This window comes from Podarcis bocagei (genome assembly GCF_964188305.1).
Source record: "Podarcis bocagei genome assembly, chromosome: 1".
NCBI lineage: Eukaryota > Metazoa > Chordata > Lepidosauria > Squamata > Lacertidae > Podarcis > Podarcis bocagei.
The window spans coordinates 54,754,664-54,781,486 of record NC_138125.1 but is presented as its reverse complement, the minus strand read 5'-3'; the positions used below and the strand labels follow the sequence as shown (position 1 = coordinate 54,781,486).

The window sequence follows — 26,823 nt, the reverse complement described above, 5'->3', positions numbered from 1 at the left end:
CTCATAAATGTTAGGAACCATTACCAAGCTATACTAGCAGGGCCGTCTTAAGCATATCCGGTGCTGTGGTGCAAAGATCCCTCCGCGCCCCCCCCCCCGTTTCCCAGAGCTGTTGACCTTTTCCCAAGCCTCTGCAGGGATCGCTCTCCTCCTGCGGAGGCTTGGGAGGGAAGCTGCACGCCCACCAGCCATATGGTTGACAGAGCACAGTTGGTGGGTGTGCAGGGAAAGGGGAGGCCACTGGCAAAGCCGCGCAGCTCCCCCACTCACTGGGGTGCTCCTGAGAGGCCAGCGCCCTGGCACAATGCGCCAGTAAGCCCAATAGGAAAGACGGCTCTGTATACTAGTGTGTGAATGCTGGGCATTACATATTCAGCTTTAAACAGAAAACCACAGGGACCTGGACTACTGAATCTGCACAGGATAGCAGAAGTGGCTGATTTGCTGTTGTCAGTTCAGTGTTGTCAAGACTTGAGTGATTTTTGTGGGGCTTGGTTCCTCAAGGAATCCTTTGTTCTATCCTGTCAACAAAAAGCCTGGTATAAGTTGTGACTCCCTATCAACTGGCTGCCTCTCCACTGATTGCTATCGTGAACATTACAAACCTAGGTCTTTGAGGTAGAAACTAAACATTATTCTGATCAGTGGCATAATTAACATCAATCCAATGTATGTTATTTATTGCATTTATATACCAAGGAACTCAAGGCACCCCACTTTTTATCCTCACCACAACCCTGTGAGGTAGGTTAAGCTGAGATCGTGGCTGACCCAGGGTTTGTGGGTGAGGTTTGTGGCTGAGTGGAGATTTAAACTCTGGTCCTACTTCAGTACGCCAACCACTATCCCACACTGGCTGCAACATTTAAGTACTAATAAAGGAGGTTATGCCTCATGGCACGCTCTCAAAATTTACCACTGTGTTGGCCAGTAAAAATACTACTAATAAAAGACACCACTGTACAATAAACATAATCATAATAAAAAGTGATAACTGACAAACAACAACAACAACAACAGTATCTCAGGGCATACTCCAAACTAGATAATTAATAACCTCATAAGAAATTACCAAATGTGTGAAATGCTGTCTAGATTTTTGAAAAAAGAACTTGGAGAAACAATGAGAACTAGCTTGGTCCTAAGAAGAAAAGACTTTGCCTTTCTATATAGGTGCCATGCTCCTGGAGCTCACTGGTCATTTGGGAGTTTTTGTTTTATAGTTAGGGGGATAATGCCTTTAATACTAATTTTTTTTTTCCACCGCTCCTGACTGCAGTTGCAAAGCCGTGGTTAGGATAAAAGTGAGCCAAGAGGCCATAAATCAGCCAGATTCAAGTTCCTTAACCTTTCATATTAACCTTTCGCATTGATTTGCATGACTGTGCTATGCTTTGCAGCTGTGAATCGTTCTGCAATAAATTTATCAGCTTCTGCTCTGTGAAGTATGCACCCTTTATTGGCACTCTTTTTCTTGGCGACTAAAAAAAAAAAAATCATTCAGGAGAAATTTACTGATTGGGATATGTGACCATGAACCAAATGACCAGTCACTCTCCAAAGGGATCTGACAGGAAAGCTGTATGTTTGTGAGTGGGGATACCTGAAGAAGTGTGCATGCACACGAAAGCGCATACCAATAACGAACCTAGTTGGTCTCTAAGATGCTCCTGGAAGGATTTTTTTTATTTTGTTTCGACTACGGCAGACCAACACGGCTACCTACCTGTAACTAGAAGTGGGGAAAGGAGTTCAGTTAATGCTAACATACAAAGGAAAACCTAATTCAATTAGTTGTTTCCTGGAGGGAAAAGGGAGCCAGGAGTTAAATCCATCTGAGGATTTAAAATAATATACCCACTTATACATGTACAATCAGAACCTTATTCCAGCAACACTCTGACAAGCATCTCTTGCTCTCTTTAAAAATTGGTTTGTTTAATGGGAACCATTATATGAACATCAGAAAAGTCCTGCTTGATAAGACCAAAGGTCCAATGAATCCAGAATCTTGTTCTTCATAGCAGCCAGTCAGATTCCACCAGGAAGCCTACAAGCAGCACGCTGAAGGCAGCAACCCTTCCTGTTTTTGCTTCCCAGCAACTAGCTATCAGAGAGATATAATGTCTCTGATGATCTTTCCTTTTGTTTAGCCAGATGGTATGAAACTATGAACGGTACTCTGATCTCTCTTACACAGCACTAATTCCACTGGTGAAGGAAGTTATGCCCATGTCAAAAGGGCATGAGGGATGGATAGTATATTCAGGTCCTAAGAGTCATTTGAATGGCCAATTCCTTCTCACTTACTAAGCAACTCTAGTAATTTGTCCTTAAGTGCTTAGAGACACTGTTGTGTTGTCCTGTTCTCTACCCTGGGGATTGCCAAGGGAATATTTAAATAGATTTGGGGGTCAATGCAAGGTGATTCACACTCCCCACTCCTGTTTAACTTGGCATTTGAAGAAAGTCATCAGAACCAGATTAGAACTTTTGATGTTGGTGTTCATCTGAATGGCAGCCACAAGCCTCTTGCAGATGCTGATACAAATTTAACAGCAGAACATTTGAACACTTTTGAGGGACTGCTTCAAAGATGGACTTGCACAACAACAAAAATAGGTTTGAAAAATATTGGGAGCCCAACCCATTTCTCAGTAATTAGTGGAATCTGGATGCTAAGAAGCAACACAACACATTGTCAGTGCTAGCTTTGTACTTTGCATCTTTACAATGACAGCTAAGGATGGAAGGATCTGTCACTTTCGGTTCTTTCAGTTTCTCACTTTTCCAATCTTAAATTCAATTCTCCGCATTTCTATAGCAATTTGTATTGTGCCCCCCCCATAACCATCAGGAAAATCCATTATTTTCATGTGTATTTCTCCTAATGCACACATTTTTGCAAGCATTTTCTCCTAATATAATGCATCTTTGCATGCAGTTTTCACTTATTCATTTTTATTCATGTTTTCCCCTAATATATGCATTATTGGAAACATTGGTTGGAGAGCTGCATCACAAACTTTGGATAAGTGCACATTTCAAAGGATGGCTGTTTTTCAGTTCTCATGTTGTTTCAGAAAGTGTGAATTTGAGAAATTTGGCCTTAAATGTGAACTGAATTTCTTCCTCATTCCTAGTGCAACATTCTATCCCAGACAAAGAGAGCAAGACCAATCCGTTTTACCTACTAAGAGGTACTCATTCTCTCCTCTGCCCAGCTTCTTACTTTGACCTGGGGCTGATTCAGACTCCACAGACAATAGGAAGTGCTGGACTTTGTGGAGAATCACACCAGAACTTTATAGTATTTTTAAAATTAAAACCAAGCTGCTTAGGAATCTAAATCCTATATACAAAAGTGGAGTCACAGATACTTAATCTGATGCTTGCTTATGTGAGGATGGTGAAAATGAGGCAGGGCAAAAATAGTGACAGATATTTAGCAAAGGGAATATTCAAGGCATTAATAACCCAACAGTCTTCATTCATAGTGGTCCTGGTGTGCAAATTGGTCATCCAACATGAGTATGGCATGGAAGACTAATCAAATCATTCAATAGATGGTTTCCTTTGAAGTTTCCCTCAGGGTAGCTGGCACTTGTTAACCAAAACCTCCTACAGTTTTATCTAGCAAAGCAAACGATGAGAGGTCTTAGCGCTGAAACAATCTCAATCTATTTTCAAATGGATTGAAATGGACAATGCTTGCTGCTGAAAGGGCTGGCCAGGCCTTCATAGCAGATCCTGCTTGTGTCTCATACTTTCATCATGTGTAAAAGCAAATTCATACTAGGCCTCTGTAGTGGTTTGTAGTGGAATGTAACATCTCACCACTCTGTGCAGGAAACACAAATCATGCACATGGTGGTGCCCAGATACGAGCAACTTGTTATGGGCAGGGAGCCAATGTAACACAAAAAAGGCAGTGCTCAACTCAGTGACCAATGCAAATGCAATCTGCAAATCAGGGATGGAATCCTCTGCTGCCAATTTTCTTGCATTATAGCAGGCATCCCCAAACTTGGCCCTCCAGATGTTTTGGGACTACAACTCCCAACATCCCTAGCTAACAGGACCAGTGGTCAGGGATGATGGGAATTATAGTCCCAAAACAGCTGGAGGGCCGAGTTTGGGAATGCCTGTGTTATAGCTTTTGATCCAGTGGAGGCATCTCCTAATAGAAGAGAAGAGGCTACAGTGGAAGATTGGGAGGGGTGTGTGTGTGTGTGTGTGTGTGTGTGTGCCTCTTATGTCAGTGCCTCCTTTCCTGATCCGAAACCCTCCAGATAGTTTAGACTTTGACTCCCATCAGTCCCAGTCACACAACATGGCTGTGAGGCTGAGGCTGATGGGAGTTGTAGTCCAAAACATCTGGAGGGCCCAGGCTGACGTAGGCTGCTGTAGATCAAAAGCCATTCCACATGTGGAACAGCAGCATTGGATTTCAGCCATACTCTTATTCTTGATCCTGCTTTTTAGAGCATTGCAATAAATTATACACTTTGTCTCTTATTTTAAAAGCTTAATATGCCATAGCTTTTGTTGTTGTTGTTGCATCTGGAAGCCAGCATGTACACAGTGGTTTCAAGGAGACAGCAGCAGTTGTCATAGAGTCAGGGGTTGTGAAAATGGGTCCCGGAGGCGTGGGCGCGATTTCACTGATGTCAGCAGTTCCACTGGAAACTGTGAGATTGCCCATGGCTAAAGTTGAGTGGGCTCATAAATGCTTGTGGAACGCTAAAGAATAACTTCCACAGCACATTTAAATAGTGCTCTTAAAAGTTCCCAATGAGAAACCAAAGCCTGGTCCACATTTGTTCAGCAAAACTATGACATAAGAATTTAATTCCACCGAAGTAGCACTGGCACTTGGCAACATCAGCCCACCACCATATACCTGCAGCACTATATTGTTACCAGAGCAATGAGACAAGTGTGAAGCAATTTACAGGGCTTTTTCAGAATAATGGGACCATAGGCATGTTGTTCAACTTTTGACAGAACCCGAAGTTTCTCTGGTCCCCCAAGGTTGCATGAAGTAAGCAATGTTTACAGAGCTCAGCTTCACCATTCATTTGAATGGCAGGTATAGTTGGCAAAGGGCACGGAGAGATTTTCTGGGGCAAATGCTAAATATAAGAAGTAGTTTAATAGCAACTATGAACAGGGTTCTTGAGGCCGGTGTGAGTAGCAACTCATAAATCTGGAACTGATTCTCTGAGGTGCTGTTGAATACTTTTAGCTCCCACTGAAGCCATTGGAATCTAGCATTTGGCACTTCATGAGTTTGGTTCAGCAACCTCACCAGAATCATTTCATATATTGTAGTAGATGGAACTGATTTGGCTGGGACTAATTAAATTTGATTCCAAAATGGTCATTGTCATCTGACTTAATATGGAATGCAAACATGACTGAACGGTACAAATTAAAAAAGGGAGCAATAAGAAGATTCATTTGTCTACAACTCCAGCAAAAAATAAATAAATCTAAATTTAAGAATCTTAAGGCAATGATTATTTCTTTGTTGGCGCTAATGTTCGCACGATCACATTCACTTAAAATATGTCATCTGGGAAGGGTTGTAGCTCACTGGCAGAGCATCTGATTTGTATGCAGAAGGTCCCAGGAGCAGTTTCTGACATCTACAGGTAGGCCTGGGAATGTCCCCTGTCTGAAACCCCAAAGCGATGTAGCCATTCAGTGTCAACAATAGTTAGATGGACCAAAGGTCTGATTTTGTATAAAGCAGTTTCCTATGGGAGGAATTCAGTGCCACTCTACGGTGATCGCAAGCGCAAGCATTTTGGTTTCTTCCCCACACTGTTCTGGGGGTTGTCCCAACTTTCCAACTCAATTCCGGGTGTGTGGGGGTGGGGTGGGAGGGGAGAGCTCAGAAAGCCCCATTTTGTAAGCAGAAATCCTTGTGCAGTGCATCTGCTGATGAGTCTCCCTGCTCGAACCTTCCCCTGTTTTCCTATGTTCTTCCTTACAAGACATGAAAGCTCCTTTTGTTTTGGAGCAGTTAAATAACAAACACATCTTAAATCTGTAGGCCGGCCATTTTAATTCTGGATACCATGGAGACAAAATTGGGGAATGAAAATTTTTATTCTTATCATTGATCCTGAAACAAGAACCAGGGTGTCGTATTTGTTCCAGTTACAGGTAGGTAGCCATGTTGGTCTGTCGTAGTCGAAACAAAATAAAAAAATTCCTTCCAGTAGCACCTTAGAGACCAACTAAGTTTGTTATTGGTATGAGCTTTCGTGTGTATTCTGAAGAAGTGTGCATGCACACGAAAGCTCATACCAATAACAAACTTAGTTGGTCTCTAAGGTGCTACTGGAAGGAATTTTTTTATTTTGTATTTGTTCCAGGTTAACCTATTGTGTAGTGTTCGATCCAGTTGTGATGCACCTAGTTCTGTAGATTTGGGATGCAGCAGACATACATTTTTATATTTCTTATCTGAGCACTACAGTTATATCAGTAACAATAGCTACTTAACGGATGACTGGTGAAAATTCTTAAGTCAGTTATACACTTGGTGCAACTGGTGATCTATGTAATTTTTTCTGTTACAAGCAACTGAGATTCTTTCTGCTGTCACAGACTTCATGCTTGTACTCTGGAAGCTCCTATACTGATGCTTGCTTTTCCTGGCTGAATCTGCCTATTTAAGTTTCTCCCAATGTTTCTCATTATGACAATCTTAACTTCAGTTCTGTACTGTCCCATATCAGTTTGCAATTTTTTTTTATATCCTAATGAAAATTTATCTGTGACTTTCCTCTAATATGCAAAGGCTTGCACATGATTTTGCCTTGCACACACATTTCTGCAAAGCAACTCACCCAGATAGAATGCATTTTAAAGGTTGTTTTCTCCAATAAAAGCATTTTAATGCACACCTGATCCTAGTATACACATTCTTGTTTTCATAACTTTGATGGAAAACAGCACTGCAAAATTCAGAGAAGTGTGAAGGATGGTTGTGTTTTGGTCTGTGTTTTGTTTTGGAAAGCCCAAATTAAGTAGATTCACCTTTAAGTGAGAACCAAATCAACTTTCTCCCCCATCTGTATATGATGCTAAATCCCAAATGCAAGAAATGAATGAAACTGTATACTTTTGTTTTTAAAGGTACCTTTTTTGCAGGTTCATTCTAATACCCATTGCATGATCTAGGATGGTCCCAGAAGGAGTGGACTAGCATGAGGTGGATGTCTGTGAATGGCAGAGATTTGATTACATTGGGTGCATGTTCATTTCCCTTTAAAACTACTCTGCTCCATAATCTAGCTTTGTGCTTTTATCTACAGGGTGTATAACCAGCTTTATGCCAAGGATTTGTTAAATGTGTTAAAACCAATAAAATAAATTAATAACCCTGACAAATATTAAAACCCTAGCCCTTAATACCACTGTATCTCTGGTTATCAAAAGCCAGCAAAACGATGGGGAAAGTTAACTTTCATTAGCAAATTAGAATTCTTGCGATCAGTTTTGCATAATCACATCTAGGTTTCTTTTGACTCTCCATGGTGAAAGGAGCTGCTATGCCTTTCTTTATTAAGAACCACACTTTCTGCATGCACACACACAAGGAGCTTTGCACATTTACCTCTCTACAGGAGGGGAATTGCCACACAAAGACAGAAGACGACGCAGTGAGTGCTAGCATCCTTGATTTCCTGCTACTTACATGAATAAGGAGTAGCTAATGAGTGACAATAAGTAAAACAGTAGCTATGTGTTCTACCTAAGCTAAAATTAATCAACGTAGTATTTGCAAATACGAAAAGACTTATTTGGCTTATATCACTGTTCAGCCCCTCAGATCTTGTTTCTTCAGCAGTTGAGTCAAGCGGCAGTGACTATTTTTCAAGTGGAAGCAGCCGAAACACCAAATTAGGCCTGGCCAGTTTGAATAAATGCTCTGTGCTCTGTAGGAGAAGGCCCACAGCTTTGCTTCCCATGATTCCTCAATGCAAGCAAATGGCTGTTCCTGACTCAGTAGATTTGATACTTAGTAAAGCTCCGCTAGGGTATTCCCAGTAAGAGGCTTGCATGGGATCTTTGTTCTTCTGATTAAGACCGCAGTGCAGCTGTTTCATGCATGCTATGGCAAAGGGCACTGAAGCAGCATTTGAAAGCAGATATCCAGAAAAAAAGGGAGAGGTTCATGAGATTTATAAAGGAAATTGGGATTTAAGTAATACTTTTGTTCTTGAGGCATTTAATTTGGGATTTAGGATGTGTAATGAAGACCGAACATATTTATGACATTTCTCCATCATCATCGTTGTTATTACATTATCTTCACCATTACCACCAAGTTTTCTTATTTTGCTGCTGAAGCTTCGAGGCCAATTTATGAACAATGATATTCATGAACAGCATGATTTTTGTAAGAATCAAGCCTGTATTCATATTCATCCTCGTCGTGTGAATAAAAAACAGGTTCCCCCCTGAGGATGTGGGGAATGTCACCCTTGTGAAATCCATATCGCCATTTAGAAGTCAGCTGGGGGAACAACTGAGCTTGTAAGCTCTGTTTGGTGTTGTGTTTGCTGCTGGAGAATCAAACCACGTGTTTGGAAATTGCATGGAGTAAACCAGTCTGTGTTGACCCATTCAACCATGTTCTATCACCATAGCGGTGAAGCAATGTCATTTCTACCATGCAGATATCATGGAACCTTTGGGTGCATCCAGAGGGAGGTTTTGAATAGGGGCAGATGTATATTTGGAGCACACCCATCTCTCACAGTTTGTACACTTTTGTGCCTTCGACCATAGTAGTCCCTGGCCTATCCCATCTGCCCTGTGAGGCATGGTGAGCATACAGTGGCGCCCACCTAGTCAACACGCATGTAGTGCCATTGTAACAAAGAGAGAGGGGAAGTACATACATTGTCCAAGTATCTACTTTCCTAGATGTTTGTGCTTGTGCATTAGTGCACAGTTGTCAAATGCACTACCAGCAAGCACTGCACTCCTAACCACATTTATTTGAAACCAAATGCCACTTATTTCAATGGCATTTACTTTGATTGAAGAGTGCTTAGGATCACACATACGACATGACTGAAATTGAATTTACCTGGTATCCGCTACACTCCTGTTTTGGCTTTGTTGAGAATGGAAGCACAATAAAGAATGGGTGGAATCCAGCGTAGGGTATGTGTGCACCTATGCATGAGTTATGTGTGCATAGAATGGGGTCTGCTTGAGCAACTAGACTTTCCCCCTCTCACCTTCCCCTGTGTGCCCCCCCCTGCTCACCCCCTAAACATGCATACCCTCCAACATTTCTCCGATGAAAATAGGGACGTCCCATTCCATAATGATAATTTTACTATTTATACCCCACACATCTTACTGGGTTGTCCCAGCCACTCTGGGCAGCTTCCTACATAAATAAAAACATAATTAAACATTAAACATTTAAAAAACTTCCCTTTGCAGGATTGCCTTCAGGCAGCTTGGGGGGTGTGTGTCAGATAACTGCATACCCTCTGACATTTCTCCAATGAAAATAGGGACATGCTAAGGAAAAGTGGGACATTCCAGGATCAAATCAGAAACCAGGACGGCTTCTCTAAATCAGGGGCATCCCTGGAAAATAGGGACACTTGGAGGGTATGAACCTGTTCTGGGTATTCACTAACACCCCCCCCCCAGAAGATTTAGGTGGTATGGGGGGCATCCAGGGGGAGGAGAGAGAGGAAAAGTGGAATCTTGCCTAATGTCTTCAAAGCAAAGAATATGATGGGGGAAAACTCTATTTTGGTAGCGCTCCTGTCAAAGAGAAGACCTCAGGAGGACCAGCACAGGGTAATGCTGAGAGCAGCACAATCATGGGGATTAAATATAATATAACTGGAGCACTCTCAATGCAGTTTTGACCTCTAATTTGTCAGTGGCATTATTTGGCAACTGAAATGCTCAGAATATACCACAAAGGTCTGTACGTGTATGTGAAGCTTTCTTGAACTTGATCTGCTTTAGGTCAAACAATATGAGGTCAAACATTACAACACAGGTGGCAATGTGAAGTAAATGTGAATATTCTGTGAAGCTTTGCAGAGCATCATGGTCTTCTTCAGAAATGCAATTCTCTGAAATGGGGAGCCATGCTTAGGAAGCAACAATGTCTCCCGATATATGGGAAGCCCAAATATGGCTTCTGGGTGAGGACTGAAATACTATGATGCTGAGAATCAGCATTTTCATAACTGAGAAAACACTTTCTGGATCTCCAGATATTTTAATTAAAGAAATGCAAGCTGCCCACACCCAGGCTATTTTAGCAGTCTGCAGGAAAATCATGCCCCACCCCAATTAAACAGGCCTCTACAGCTGTCCTCTAGTGACTGAACAAGACTTGTGTCCCTAGTTGAAAAGGGTACCCCATCTATCAGAAAGGAGAAGACGATTTTAAAAGATATTTGACAGGCAGATTCAAGGAACAAACTATGTAGAGTCCAGAACCATCATTTTAATAAAACACTTTACTTTTAAACTTATTTAATTCTCTTCTAAATTCCAGCAGTTCATTTTAGGACTAGACTGAAAGATAGCATAAGCTGCTATTATCCAATTTTATAGTTAAGGCAGGAGGATCTTGCAAACTAAAGTTTGGGGCATTAGAAAATCCGAAACTCTAATTGGGGAAAGCCAGTGAATCATCATCCCCCCCAATTTTTTTTTGAGGGTTCACAACTTGCATCTCAGTTCTGCTTCAGCTTCACTGGCTTTTCCATAAAGCTATAAATCCAGAATCACTTGTAATTCCTGATGTCCTAGATTAAATATTAACTTCTATTCCATAGTGATCTTGAAATTAAGTCATGAAGTTATAATTTCAATTTTCAGTTCTTCCAATATACCTGAAGGAGCGTCTCCACCCCCATCATTCTACTCGGACACTGAGGTCCAGCTCCGAGGGCCTTCTGGCGGTTCTCTCACTGTGAGAAGTCAAGTTACAGGGAACCAGGCAGAGGGCCTTCTCGGTGGTGGAATGCCCTCCCACCAGATGTCAAAGAGAACAACAACTACAAGACTTTTAGAAGACATCTGAAGGCAGCCCTGTTTAGGGAAGCTTTTAATGTTTGATGGACTACTGTATTTTACTATTTTGTTGGAAGCCGCCCAGAGCGGCTGGGGAAACCCAGCCAGATGGGCAGGGTACACTTTCTTTCTTTCTTTCTTTCTTTCTTTCTTTCTTTCTTTCTTTCTTTCTTTCTTTCTTTCTTTCTTTCTTTCTTTCTTTCGACATACTACAGTTAAAAAACGAATCACATCACTCACAAACCAATCCAATGCTCATTTCTGAGCACAATGATTTGGATTTAAGTAATGCTCCGGTGGGAAGGTAAACAGCGTTTCTGTATGCTGCTCTGGTTTGCCAGAAGTGGCTTAGTCATGCTGGCCACATGACCCGGAAGCTGTACTCCGGCTCCCTCGGCCAGTAAAGCAAGATGTGTGCCGCAACCCCAGAGTTGTTTGCGACTGGACCTAACGGTCAGGGGTCCCTTTACCTTTACCTTTAATGCTTTGGTATTGAAATCATTGAAACCCACTGGGAGCTGGACATTCTCCCCCCTCAAATTTCTATGTTTTTGAGCCAGGAAATTTAGACTGAGATCAAAAGATTTACTTTCAGGTGCACCAGGCTGCTCAGTGGTTGTTTTCAAAACAGTAGGTCCCCATCCCAGGTCACAAAGTTGTTTTGAGGAGTCTTTTCCATTTCAAATGCAGTTTGCCATGTGGCATGGTGACTACTGCTTTTAAAAATACAAGCCTAAAGTCCCCATAGAGGTGCAGAGAATTTGACAGTTATTTGAATCCTGCTCTTAGACATTTTGCTGCCTGAGGTAGAGCAGAAAATAGCCCTCCCTGCGTTGCCAAGTCAAGGTGCATAATAGCCAAGGCCAGTCAACTTTTTTTTGGCACACAAAATGGGCAATCCTACAGGCACGTTCCCCCTCCCTGGCAGCAAAAATACCATAACAGCAGACTAAAAGCACAAGCCTAACCATGTCTGCCCAGACAAAAGTCCTATTGAATTAAATTGGACTAACTTCCAGGTAAATTGGGTTAGGATTACAACTTAAGTAATTAATAATTTGCTGCTGAAAGCCCAAATCTGCAGCCTGATGTGGTTGCCTCATTTTGCTTAATGGTAGGATTGGCCCTGCCTGATCCCAGCATTAATTTTATTCAGGATTTTATCAGGGACCTAGGAAGTTGCTATACATTGAGCCAGGCCGGTGGTCTATCAAGCTCAATTCACTGACTTGCAGCAGCTCTTTAGGGTTTCAGAAAGGCACCCCACCCAAGACCTATTTGGAAATGTCACAGGCTCCATCTGAAATCTTATGTGCGCAACATCTGAACTCTACCACTGAACTATCTAGATAGGAAAATGGGAGTGGTTTTTATTTTGTTTTGTTTAACATCAGAACCATAACTACATACCGTGCACAGATTATGTGTAATAAAATCCCAAAGGGCTGATTTTCTCTAGGGTAAGCAACGTCAGGATTTGAAGCGGTGGGAGAGTAAGGGGAAGGGAATGCTTAACCTGTTTCCTTGCCTGTTGCTTCATCACTCTGGGTAACCTGTCAAAGCCATTCCAGCCACTCACCATATCCCAGTCAGAGCACGAAATGTGCACTTGACTCTCAAAAGACTCATATGAAACTCTACTGGGGAGGAAATGGCTGGGTGTGAAGGGTCGACTTGGACTGGAGAAACAGCAAGCGGGGAAGGGTTAAGTCTCTCCCTCCCCCCCCCCGACACAGTGTTACCATTCCAAATCTCCCTTTGAAGCTGCAAGTAGCCATTGGCTTTTGCCACGTGCATATGCATAGAGCACGTACTTCTGTCTTCAGAAAGATACAGAGAACATGGAGGTGATTCGCACAGTTCCCATCAGCTGTTGTTTCATGGCTAAACCCATGACTGCCTCTCATTTTTGTGAATGTTTGAAAGTCTTTGGAAGAATAAGGGCTTCGAATACTAGGACGGCCCACACAATCTGCACACTGAATCATCCATGGAACCAGGAAACATATGCATAGCTGATGTGAAACTACTGAAAATGTGGAATGGTATTGGGGGGAATTATACAGTAAGCCCACAATTTATGCAGAAGTTACATTCCAGGAATCTCGCCTAAAGCCAAAACCGTGTATAGTCAAAACCCATTGGGTTCAACGGCAGGCGGGATTGCCAAAGTCATTTTCCCCAGACCCCCTCTTTCTGCCCCCATTTATTTATTTACAATTTTTGCCGTGCACCTAAGGCTGAATGCACACAAGGTAAATGTGTGCAAGTTTCAGGCTTACTGTGTTCAATTCCAGTCCATCCTCCAGCTTTCCTTCTTTGGATGACTTTTAGTTGGCTAGAAAGAATACAGAGAACTGCTGCTTGACTCCCCCTTCTTCATCAAAAAAACCCAAAGCAAACCACCAAGTTGTTCAGCACCTGGGGTTCATAGAGAAGTCCCTTATCTCATCTGCCCTCCCCATCATCTGCATCTGCATATCCAACTTTCCCACACTCCCTGTTGCACATTTCTATCCTAAAGAGACTCGACTTAAAGTTGATTTAGGAGAACAAATCCATCTTAAGAGAACAATACTCTATTAATATTCCAAATGGTTTCAGCTTAGCAGTTTTGCAGCTATTGCATCTAAATATTCCATTGGGATTAAGCAGCCACAACCTAGAATAGAGCTCACCTCTCATGTCCCCCCGCCACAGAAAAAAGCAAAGAAAAAAAGCAAGCAAGCAAGAAAAAAAGGGTTTCTTTCTTTTTTCCTGCACAATATGGAAAATGTCTACGAAATAAAAAAGCAAAAGACACAACACACAGAGGCCCTGACTCTACTGCCCTGATAATTCAGGAGGATATTTCAAGTTACAAGTTTGTTTACCTTCTAGAAAAGTTAATTAGATTCTTTTGATCTCACAAGGGAAACCACAAAGCAAATTTTCTTAGAGTTGTAGTGAAGCCAAAGCTGAAGTTACTCTCCTGACTTTGGATATTCATTAAAACAATTCAATTTGATTTTTAATTTAAAGAAAACATTTTACAATTTTCCCTTTGCTTATTATTAAGAACCCCCTTTGTCCTTAGGCTTGGATATAAAAGCTTTCTTTTCCTTCCTAGAAGCCAACACTAGCAGTTTAATAACCTGTCTTAAGGCTGTGTTAACTACACGTACAAACAAGCTTGTGCAATGACAACAAATTTATACTCCTAAAAATATTATGACGAATTAAACTTCTTTGTGTTCTGTGTACTAATGATGCCTGAATCAAGCTTACATTTGCATCTTCAAAACATATATTACAACTTCCAAAGAAATCCACTATTTCAAACTCAAAATCATTAAATTATATTTTTAAAGCAGGAAAGTGGCAAAAGTTATTCTCCTTAGTAGGGAGAGCAAATAATTACCCTTTTTTTAACATGTGGAATTCACACTGCTCAGAGACTAATTTTGATCATACTAGCTACAAGATTTTGGGTACCAAGACATGAATGCTTTGCATACATAGAGAAAAGACATCGATAAAGGCTCTTTCATTGTTAAAAATGGACAAAACAAAAAATAGACAGCAGAGAAACAAAAATAGGAATACCAAATAAAGTGAGAGGAATGATAACAACATAAAAACATTGGTTTTAATATAAGGTGTAAATTACTCTGACCTACATAAAAATCAAAAGAGGAAAAAGATGAACAATAAAATGCAAAACAGTATGTGAATTTTCACAATTATTTATGTAGACTTCAATGCAAAGCAATAGATATGCATGCACGTATTTATATCCAAACCATAAGTAAAATATGCAACTACTCAGATGCTCCCACACAAAACTGGCAAACAAGAATGCATGATTAATAAGTGATAATACATAAGCACCAGCATAAATTTATGTTGATGGATAATATCTTAGTGTATATACTTAGAATGTTATTATTTTTAATTATATCAAGTGTGAGGTTTTTTGTGTGCATGAGCAGAGGGTTAATTAGATGACAAGTAACACGTATTCTTCATTGTTGCCAATTTTTAATCAGCAAAATGGGCCACACGAAAGAAAGCCAAATATTTGTCTTGGTGGTTAAACACTAACTATTTGAATCTTGAACCCTTGCTCCTATTAGCAATGAGAATGGGCAGCCACTCTGTGCCTTGTAAACCGTTCGATTTACATATTTTTTCATACATTGTATTTTTAATTCCACAATCTCATTTAAAGATAAATGGCCCTGAAAATACCCAAATTTTAGTCAGCTTTTAAAGAATTGTACTCTATCCCTAAATTAAAAATGCCTTGAATTGCATTTAATTATTATTTCAATTGCACCGATGTCTTGATCGGTTCAGATCAAAAGGCAAGCGAAACAGATGGTGTATGAGACTCCCTTGTCTTCCCTGCAAATATTATTTTGAATAGTGATCTTCCCCCACATGATTATTCACTAGTCAGAGAAAAAGCCATCAAATTATTAAGTTAGCTTTAAAAGGCGGGGGGAGAGGAAACCATAAACACCACCATAAAAACAAAATCACTGTCACTTGATCTTTTTAACAAATGAAAGAAATCAGAGAGAAAATTACATACAACCTACAGTGCGGAAAAGATGACCAAAATGAACAGTATGCCTCGTCCCCCTTGCAGCTCCATCTTAAAAGACAATGAACTTACCCAGGAAAGAAAGCAAAGTATCAGACCCTACCTTTGGTAGATGAAAAGGAACGGGGGGACTGTGTTCCAAAAGTGTATATGACTTAGACTGCCAATATGGTTTGCCTTACCTTAAAATCTATACATTTCTAACCAAAACAGCTTGGAGCAATTCACATAAAACAGACCCAAATGTTGCCCATTCATGTACAAAGATCAGGTTTCTGTCTCAGCTCAGCCTGTGATATCAGGGTGGGTTTTTTCTTTTTTTGGGGGGGGGGATAGAATATATATATATGTATTCTTATGTTTCCAGTCCTTCCAACATACTTTTTTCATCTTAGGAAAAAGGTCTCTTTTTCTGGTGTGTGGAAAAGGTTTCAGACTTGTCAGGACGCTGGTCTTTTCAGTACAATTTAGCTTTCACTTGATCATTTGCAAGGCTCGAACGATTTGCTGTGGTCACCGGCTCTTGATTATGAATATTGTTGCAGATACATAAAGTTTACTACAAGCAGTAAATATGTCAGGTTTTGCCATGAGGTTTACTAATAAGGAACGGTTACATGGGGATTATTAATGGCAAAGATAATCTTTTCAATAAGGGCTCTTGCTCTCTCGTTCTCTCTCCCTCTCTCTCTCTCTCCCCAGGAAAAGCTTAGTTCAGGGGCATTCCTTAACAAGGAAAATGCAAGCATTTGACTCTTGGAAAAGTTTGCTTCAGGCGATGCAAGGAATGTTGGGCATAGGACTTCTGTTCTTGGCTCCCTTCTGACTTAATGTGACTCTGTCTTTCAGCACTATTTGAAATGCCTTTTTAGTTTTATTAATACGTTTGGTTTAATACAGCTTTTTTCTAAAAGTCTTTGACTGTACAAAATTGATGGATTGCCAGGGGACACTTCCCAGTTATTTGCTTAGGTGTTTCCTTGGGTCAAAATAATGGATAATGTGGATGTTGTTAACTGGTGCGCTTTCCCTTTTCATCCGAAGGATTTTGTGTTTTGTTTTGTTTTTTAAAAAGGGACTGTGCACAATCCATCCAAAGTCAGGCACTTTTAAGTCCCATTAATTTCAGCGGGGAGGGATTTAAGCAGGTTGAAATAAATGGGGCTTAAGACTGCTGCATGTTGGCAGGATCATACCCGCAGTTAGGAAGTAAGTGAGCAGATTTTTCGCCCTTGTTTTAGTTATGATGCTGCACTATAGTATGCAATCACTTTCTTGTGACAACTCAACAATTTTTATTTGCTTTGGTATTCATTACAGTGACAATAAACATGTTGACCTCATCTGGTGTTAATGTGGTTATCATATGGTTGGTTGCCCGGAGAATTCTATGCACATTTAACATTAATTAAATGCATCATTATACACTGGGTATGCATGGAAGGGGAGGAAAGACTCATGGAAAAAGCCTTTCCTGGACTTAAATCCTCGTTTAAATTTATTTCCAGAAACTTACTGAAGGTGTTCAGGAGGATAGACAGGCTTGAGTCACTCGAGTCATTTCTCGGAAACCAATATTGAAAATTCAGTTCTTTCTTTAAAAAAAAGAAAGAATGGGAAATTATTATTTAAATAGTTTAGAGTGGCCAGGAGGCAGCTCTCAGTGATTTGATGTAGATCAGCAAAGATTTCTGAGACTCAGTTTTTTAAGAATGGCAACAACAAAATAAATTTCCATTAAATTATACTTCTGAAATAAAGAAGGATCTCTCTGTGTGGTATCTGGAACAGATATGTGTGTGGAAGGACAGTGAGCTAGGTTCAGTTTTTGTATACTCAAAACAAATTCCTGGGCTAACGATTTTTTAATGGAAAGTGTGTATCTTTGGTTGGTTGATCCGCAAGATTCAAGTCTGTGCACCTCTGCTGTTCTGCATGAATTGACTAACCAGTGGAGTACTGCTGAATAAGTTCATCATGGCTTTGAAGGCTATTAATACTCTAATAATATTTTAATTAGGCATTGTTCTCATGCATTGTCTTGTCAACTGAATGGTTCTTTGAAAACCCCAGCCAACTGCAGAATCACAAGAAATCCCTACCTTGCTATATTTGATTTTGCTGTGGTTCTGTGCCTTTTCGACAGAGGTGCAATAGGCAGAACAGAGGTGTCTTCCAGCTATCACATTCATATGAGTCTTCTTTCACAGGACTTGGCTGGAGAGTGGTCTGTCCATTGCTTTTTGGGGTATTGTATGGGTCGTTCTGATACCTACAATTCACATGGGTGGCCGTTCATTATTGTTATTATTTATTACCTTTATATACCACCTTTACCTTCCAAGGATCTCTAGGGGGCGTACATGATTCTCCTCCTCCCCATTTCATTCTCACAACATCCTCACAACCTACCTCCTGTGAGGTAGGTTAAGCTAAGTGATGGTGACTGGCCCTAGGTCACCCAGTGAGATTCATGGCTGAGTGGGGATTTGAGCCCTGCACCCCAGGTCCTAGTCCAGCACTCTAACCATTACACCACACTGGCTCATGCCAGCCATGCCCCAAATGAGGAACATGCTGTTTATCTGTGGCAGACATCTTAACCCTAACCAAATTCTCTAGACAAATGGACAACCCCTACTTGGGTTACAATTCCTGCACAGGTCTGTCATAATGAAGACATAGACCAGATTGGTTCCCCCCCACTGAGAGATTCTGTGATTTTTGAAGGCTGGTTCTCAGCACACACACATGTCCGTTATTTGATTTCTCATCACTTGCTTTCACAGTACAGTGATACCTCAGGTTAAGAACTTAATTTGTTCTGGAGTTCTGTCCTTAACCTGAAACTGTTCTTAACCTGAGGTACCACTTTAGCTAATGGGGCTTCCTGCTGCCACGGCGCCACCGCCGCACGATTTCTGTTCTCATCCTGAAGCAAAGTTCTTAACTCGAGGTACTATTTCTGGGTTAGCGGAGTCTGTAACCTGAAGCGCCTGTAACCTGAAGCGTATGTAACCCGAGGTACCACTGTACTTGAAGACTGACAATGCCAATTGTCAAAAAAAAATGAAGGTTAGAAGATTCAGCACAGACAAAAGAAAGTATTTCTTTACAAAGCACGTAGTTTAAACTATGGAATTCAGTTCCTCATGGCCACCAACTTGAATGGCTTCAAAAGAGGGTTAGACAAATTCATGGAGGATAAGGCTTCCAATGGTTACTAGCCATGGTGACTATATTCTGCCACCACTGTTGGAGGTAGTATTGCTTCTGAATACTGGTTGCTGGAAACTGCATGAGAGGAGAGTGCTGTTGTGCCCAGGTCCTCCTTATGGGCTTCCGATAGGCATCTGGTCAGCTACTCTGAGAACAGGATGCTGGACCAGATGGACTCTGTTTCCTAAAAAAAAATTCAATTCCTCTCAATCATCCTCACACCAGTGTTATGTAGGGGGGTGTGTGCATATGGAGATCCAGATTCAATCTTTCCTTAGTTAACACAGTGTCCTGTGGCACAAGTAACTCACAATCAGACTTATTTCAGTAGCAAGGATCCTGTACGTGGAGGAGTTATGGTACCCTCTTGGAAGATAACTGTCTTCCTGCACAACAAGGGCAGGTTTAATTTGTGCCAGAGGTAACCAGGGCTTCATCCTGGCAACTGCTTCAGTGCCAGTACATCATGCTGGGACAGATGAAGTAAGGAAAGGCAAAATCTGAGAAGGTGCAAGACGTGCTACAGAGAATCCACACACATCATGGATTAGGAATCCACCAAGCAGCATAGGACAGGGGGAAGTGTCCTAAGGAATGTGGCATGGGCCAGAGAGATTTTAAAAAGAAAATTCACAAACTAGATAGAAATTAAGCATTGCCTTCCAGATAAAGTCTATGAGGGTGTTAGTCTTGAATGTATAGATCCATATATCTCTAGAAGCAGGAAAGGTTTTCCAGCCTGAGGGACACAATTCCCCTCAGGGGCCACATGTCAGTGGTGGGTGGGGCCAGAGGCAAAAGTGAGCAGGACCATGGAATGGGCAACAGGCTATATTCCAGCCACACAGAAATAAAGGGTCTGTACACACAGTCCCATGCGCACACATCTTTCCACACATCTCTGTCCATGTAAGCATGAGGCATGATCACACTTCCAGCAAGGCAAGAGCACTATTCACAGTCATGGATTCCCACAGAAATAGTCATGGGAACTGTAGCTTGTTAAAGCCACTGGCAGTTGTTAAGAGACCCCCTATTACCTTCAAAGTGCTACAATTCCCAGAGTTCCCTGGGCAGAGGATGGGAATGGGGATTCTTGCCGCAACTCTCAGCACCCTTAACTAACTGCAGTTCAGGATGCTTTCAGGGAAGCAACAACTGTTAATGTGTTATAATAGTGCTTTAAATTTATAGTGTGGATGCAGCTTTAGTTTTTAAGGTATCATAAGGCTTTTTGTTGGTTTTGTTACAACAGATTAAGGTGTCTAGAAACTATGGGGGGGGGGAATCCACCTGCATCAATGTGGATCTTAAGGTGAGTACTGGCTGGAGTTTTCATTTAAACCAGCTTATCCAAAAGAAGCTTTCCTACCCATGGTGTCAAAGGCAGCCCTCAGAGCTAAATATAGTGAATGCACAAGGAGAATGCAGAGTCCCTTGAGGGAGAGGCCTGACATCATGACATGAGATAAACAGAGCTGAATGATACCAATTAATTTCAGAGGAAAGAGTTTTCTTAAGGACACTGCTCCTCTATGTCCCAATTGATGTCTTTATGTATATATATATCTCTATCTAAAAGAGAATTAGGCACGGCGAGTCTTTCCTGTGTCCCTTCCTCTTCAGCTTCCGCCCTTCCTTCCTTTCTGCCCGTCTTTCATTCAGTCGCTTTCTCTGCTGGGCTCTTTCTAACCTTCCGAACTTTATAAAAAAGACTTCAATCATGGGGTAAAGGCAGCCCCACATCCTTAGCATTGGCTTCATAAAGAGTCCTCACACAGGTCATGCCCTATCCCCTCCAGCGTTCCTTGTGGCCCAAAAGCTTTGTTTTCCAAAGGGGTGGGGGAGAGTGAGGGGAGGCAAGAGGTAAAGAGGGAGCAAAAGAGAAAAAAGAGCTTACAGCATGGTTAAACAATGCCAAATTTTGCCAGTAACAAATACAACATGTTCACTGTTTTGACTCTGCAGATTTATCCTGCAGGGGATAGTGGGCGTGGAAGTGATAGAAGGGGGGAATGGAATGATAAATTCACTTTGAAAGTAGGCTAAGCCTACTTTCTTTCTTTTTCTAGAGAGTGAAAGAAGGCTTGCTGAAAACGTGCCCCCCCTCAATAAATGCTGGCGGGGGGGGGGGATTCATAATTACGAGGAGTAGGACACAAGGAATTATACTGTTGCAGAACTCAAGATCTGTAAATTGAGAAAGCGACATCAGGAGGATGTCCTTCACAAGAGATTGAGCAAACTTTTGCAAGAGAGATAGAGAGAAGATTGTAGAGGCCAACTCTGTAGTGCCCCACAATATAAGAATTCAAAAAAATAAATAAATCTGTTTTTTTAATATCCAAGGCCCCCTTGTCCGTTTCTCCTCATCAGGTGCAGTGCTTCCTTTCATGGGAGAACCATAGCAGAGAGTATCTCTTTTACCTGAGAGGTAAGCACAGGTGAAGGTGACTAATCTCCACTACCCCCACATAAAGCCTAGGTTTAAATTTCCAAACTTCAAAGAAGAGCAACCAAAGTGTAGGAAGCATTCAGAAGTGTGTTGGTAGAGGTAGAACACAGCTAACATGGCTAGTCTTCTTCCCGAAACCATGAAGTCTAGGGAGTAGACAGTATTAAGATAGATCTCTAGGAACATATGTCTGAGATTAGTTTAATTCAGGCCCTGGACTGCTACAAGTCTTTCTCCTGGACTTGATGGGCATTATCACAAGGAATCTAGAACTTGGCATTTCCACCACTCCAATCCAAGTGAGGGAGCACAGAAGCAAATTGAAGTCAGAACATAGGAATGTAGGAACCCGCCTTATACTGAGTCAGACCATTGGGCTATCTAGCTCTGTCTATACTGAGTAGTTCTCCAGGATGTTAGTCTCTCCCAACTCCACCTGGAGATGCTGGGGATTGAACCTGGGACCTTCTGCTTTGCAAGGCAAACACTCTGCCACTGTGCTATGGCCCTTCCTGCAGCTTTGTACTACAAGACACATCCACTGTAAACAGTGTAAAACCTTAACCATGAAAGACAATTGCTTTGAACAGCGAGGAACTCAGGGTGAACTGTATGTAAGTGTCCTCAGTTCCCCTCTGCCGCCTCCTCCTCCTCCTCCTCCTCCTCCTCCTCCTCCTCCTTCTTCTTCTTCTTCTTCTTCTTCCTCTTCTTTAATAAAAGCCAGCTAGTGAGTTCGCAAGGTCTTAACATCTCTACAGAACAACAGCTCAGTGACAAAGTTCCCAAAGTCACCTTCCAGTAGCTGAGCAGGGCAGAGAGAAACAGCGTGTAATACATATGACAGCAAGCAGAGCATGTGCTGGGCACTTTCCTTATATTGTTACACTCCTGGAAACTCTTGAAACACATTGTAAAGGAAGAAAGCCTCCTGGGCTTGGACTCACCATTAGTCTCATCAAACAAGCCAAGCTTTGATGAAAACAACTCATTACCCAAAGTAGGGAAGAAACATGTCTGATGTTGTTTACCATTGAGATCGCTCCATTGCTCCTTCCAAGCCGCCTGCGGATATCAGCAAAGAGGGGGAATAAAAGCCACCATTATAAACTTTCTGTCCTTAAGGTGAGGAGTTTTTCCTCTCTCTCCTTTATTTGGTTTTGGTTGTGGAAAACAAGTTTTTCCCAAACACTGACTAATTCAGCACTCTGGGTCAGCTCCAAGGTATGAAGTGGCTTGTGAACAGAATGCCTCCAATGCTCAGCCTTGCGCCCCCACAACCTTTTTAAAATATATACATGACATTTGTTTTCCTGTGCCTCTTGGCTCATGGACTGGTGGTAGAGCCTGTAAAACAAATAAGTGGCTACATAATGACTCTCATGCCACAACGGCATCTCATTTCCCCCAACACCATCAGCACGGTTTAGCTGCCACATTGACGCCTCCTGAGTTATAGATGTTGTGTTGTATTGTTCAATGACCCTCTTCAAATCTTTGAAAGTACGGAGTTGAAATGTTCCTAAAATGTTGCTGGGCCTAATTAGAATGTAATGTAATCAGTGGCATGAGTTACACAAGGCATGTGAGCTGATTCAAAACAAGGGTGAGTGAAAAGGCTGCTGTCTTAAGCACATCTACTTGAGATTATGTTCTGCTAAAATCATTTGGCTACACTTCCAAAAACTGTGTTTAGGACTTGCACAAATTGTATAATAAGATACATGAGTTTCTCTGAGTACATCTACTGAAAGCAATTCATCCCTAGGATCAGGTTTTGACAAGATTCATCACTTGGCAAGATGAATCACTTATGACAAGATTCATATGGAGGAGGAACTCCTTTGTGAGAAGTAAATAGCTTGCATTTGTGCCTTGTATATTACTGAGGTTGAGTGCCTTCATGAAATTCCCAAGAAGGTATGTTCTAGGTTGCCCTTGAAAACTCTGAATGACTGGGGTGGGGTGGGGAGAACTTTCATGTCCATAGGCAGTGTATGTTGGATCAATCCATCAACTAGAAGGATTGGGTCCGGCATCACATTTGCTGTGTGTGTGTGTGTGTGTGTGTGTGTGTGTGTGTGTGTATCAATACTCAGCAGAGTTACATCTTAATGCAGCTCCTTCCTTGGAAGCATCTTTGGGGTTGAAGGTACACACAGTAGGCAATAAACACTCATGGACACCATAAAGATTCAGTCAGGTGTAGAGGTTTACTTAACAGGTATAAAAGCGTATTTGTAGTAAATATATACAGAGATTCACCACTGCCGTGGTCAAAGCATGCTTAGAGTCCAAGAAGAGATGAATACTCTCTCTCTCTGCTTCTCTCACTGCAAGACGCAAGCAAGAGACTCACAATAAGTTACAACAAGTTACACGGAACCATTGTTAGCAGCACTTCCTGTCACACTGGACATGTCCAAAGAACAGTTCCCACTGAAAATGTCCTTGCATAGACAAAACAACCTCAGCCTTCTGCTGCTTCTTGAATCTTCTTCTCTGTTTTCTGTTTCTGGAACAAATGATTTTCTCACAAACAGAGAGAATGCCCAACACCCCCTCTCATTTTTACAGAAACAGTAGGAACCATGACCATGTACAGAGTGCTTACACATCACGCACTACAAACCCCAACATTTTAACCAGTGATGGTGATAGCTATACCCAGCTCCTGGTAGTCAGAAGTATTAACTTCAACAGTGTACTCATGCTTCTGACTACCAGGAGCTGGGCATAGCTATCACCTCTGGCTGGCCAGCTCTGGACTAGAGGGATCTTGGATCATCATTATCACTCCATACCCTACTAATAATGTTTATGGAGTTGCCTCTGGATCTGTGCCTTCCATATAGCAAGGCATGGCAAAGGCTTGCAGAGATACATTCTCTGTCCATCATACTACCAGAACCCAGAGTCTTAAAATGGCGCCCATCTGAGAGGTGCCAGAACTGAGTTCCAGATGAAACAAAGCCCTGATATTAATTATGATCAAATCAGTTGTGACCTTGGAACTGGCATTCTGTCTTTAACAGACGATCAGTTTGTTTGTTTTTAAAAGTTTTTATTTAATCCCATCCTAGGGCATGGGTACTGACTGCTTCAGGCTGCTTCATGGGAATGCCAACATTGATGAAAATACAATACGTTTTGGTTTGTGTAAGTGTGGTGGCGCCTGTTTAGCCTTATGCTGTCAACCAAGACTGGTGAACCTCTGTCATTCTGAAAGGTCTGAGAGTCCTACGTTGTGAGGGTGGAGGAGTACACCGGCCCATCATTTCCCCATTCCTAACCCAACTGTGCCAGTCACTCTGTATCTATACTTTTGTGGTTAAAAATAAAAATATTATTTGAGCTGCTATCTGTCCTCCACACAGCACTCTCAGTGATTTTTACTCTAGCTGGCCAATAATGAGGTGCAGGATATTAAAAAAAACAAAACTCTCCTTGCCTGCAATAACTACTGTACATTTGCTCGTAAGGCAGAATGGATCTTGATGAACAATGTGGTTCTAATATCAGCCCCAATGAAATCAAAGGGGGATATTTTCCCTTTCTTTTTCTTCATCTTCTGCTTCTCTCTCTCTCTTTTTAAAGTTTTATAAAAGGAGTTAACTTAATTTCAAGAGCCGGTGTGTTTTTCATTAGCAACGCAGCCTTTTGAAATCTGTCTGAAGAATGCCCAGCAGAAAAACAGAAATTGATATACAGTAAAAGGCTTTGCCTGGAGATGTCCCCTGTACCATGTTACCTTTTGCAGTGCAATGGCTTGGAGGGAAGAGAGATACAAGGGGAGAGGCAAGCCACATCGCTTCTCTGCAGCCTCAGTGTCTTCTCGGGAGGCGGAGCTCAAGCATGATCAGGCCTTAGGACTGAAAAATCTGCAAACCCTCTTATCTGACTTTTTTTTTTTTGATGGAGAGAGAAGGGATGGGCAAATCTGTCAATTCTGATTTCTCATTTTCCTGATTGTAAGTTCAGTTCTTCAACATTTCTGCATCAGATGGTGATATTTAAAAAAATGTTCTCGTGAAAATAATTTGAATTTCTTCCAATATGCACAATTCTGCCTCTCGTGCATCTTTTTGCAATATACTAATGTTTGCATTTTCATGCATTCTTTACCCTAGTAAATGCATTGCATGGCTAGAGAATGGCATTGCAAAATTCAGAGAAGTGCGAATTTCAAAGGATGGTTGTGTTTTGGTTTGAATATTGTTTCAGAAAGTGTGAATTAAGTCAGTTCACTTTTTAATGCAAGCTGAATCAAAATTCTCCCCCAGCAAATCCACTGGGGGCTCTGCAGACTTTGCTTGTTGTTACTCAACTGTAAGAGAAATGTAATAGTTGAGCTTTGATGGTAACAAAATGATGTTCTTCCAGAAGGCCTTAGGTACTGCCTTCAACAAGTCATCTATTTGGATTAGAGCTTTTTTGGAGGTGGGAGAAGGATTGGGGGCAAGGAAAGACAAAACAGGGCTATCATCATATACATCTAGCAAAGCACATGCTTCACAAAGAGAGGGCAGAATTCAATGAATGAGAGTCCCATCAGTAGCAGCCCTGCACAAGGATTCCTGCTTGTGCAATGGGGCTGTCCCCATCTCCTTCTCTTGTGCTCTCAAAATTGGGGGGTTTTTTTTGGGGGGGGAGGTCAGGAAAATCCCTGGAACAGCACATGGTGGGAGGTGGGAGGAGAATGGGGGGTTGTTGTGATGGAAAATATATTTGTGTGAGGCTTCCTGTGATAGATCAGAGTATTAACGGCTACTGGATGAACAAATAGTCAGATTTGGTGCAAGAAGGCAGTTTCCTTTGTCTTCAGTGAATGCATGACCTGATATGATGTGTGTGATCCCTCTGCTAGTGTACATATCTCCCCCAGCAATGGCTTAAGAACTGATGGAATGTGATACTAATCTGAGACTGAGCTGCAAACACATATGAAAGGCAACAAACAGACGGGCCTTTCAGATGTTGGACCGTCATCCACCCAAACAACAAGGAAGTGTGTGTGTGAACGGAGAGAAATCTTGGTGTTTTCCTCTCCTACTTTCCCCTCCCTATCTTTTTGCTTAGAATCATAGAATCATAGAGTTGGAATAGACCACAAGGGCCATCGAGTCCAACCCCCTGCCAAGCAGGTAACACCATCAGAGCACTCCTGACATATGGTTGTCAAGCCTCTGCTTAAAGACCTCAAAAGAAGGAGACTCCACCACACTCCTTGGCAGCAAATTCCACTGTCGAACAGCTCTTACTGTCAGGAAGTTCTTCCTAATGTTTAGGTGGAATCTTCTTTCTTGTAGTTTGGATCCATTGCTCCGTGTCCGCTTCTCTGGAGCAGCAGAAAACAACCTTTCTCCCTCCTCTATATGACATCCTTTTATATATTTGAACATGGCTATCATATCACCCCTTAACCTCCTCTTCTCCAGGCTAAACATGCCCAGCTCCCTTAGCCGTTCCTCATAAGGCA

General features: G+C 41.7%; 1 long non-coding RNA gene across 1 annotated transcript in view; it reads left to right on the top strand.

Moving 5' to 3' along the window:
• Positions 1–5,956: 5,956 nt before the first annotated feature.
• The window catches only part of LOC308571833, a 46,485-nt gene continuing 25,618 nt past the window's right edge, over positions 5,957–26,823 (top strand). The window contains exon 1 of the long non-coding RNA XR_014001597.1: positions 5,957–6,174. This is a non-coding gene — a long non-coding RNA (uncharacterized lncRNA). The remainder of the gene's footprint in view (positions 6,175–26,823) is intronic.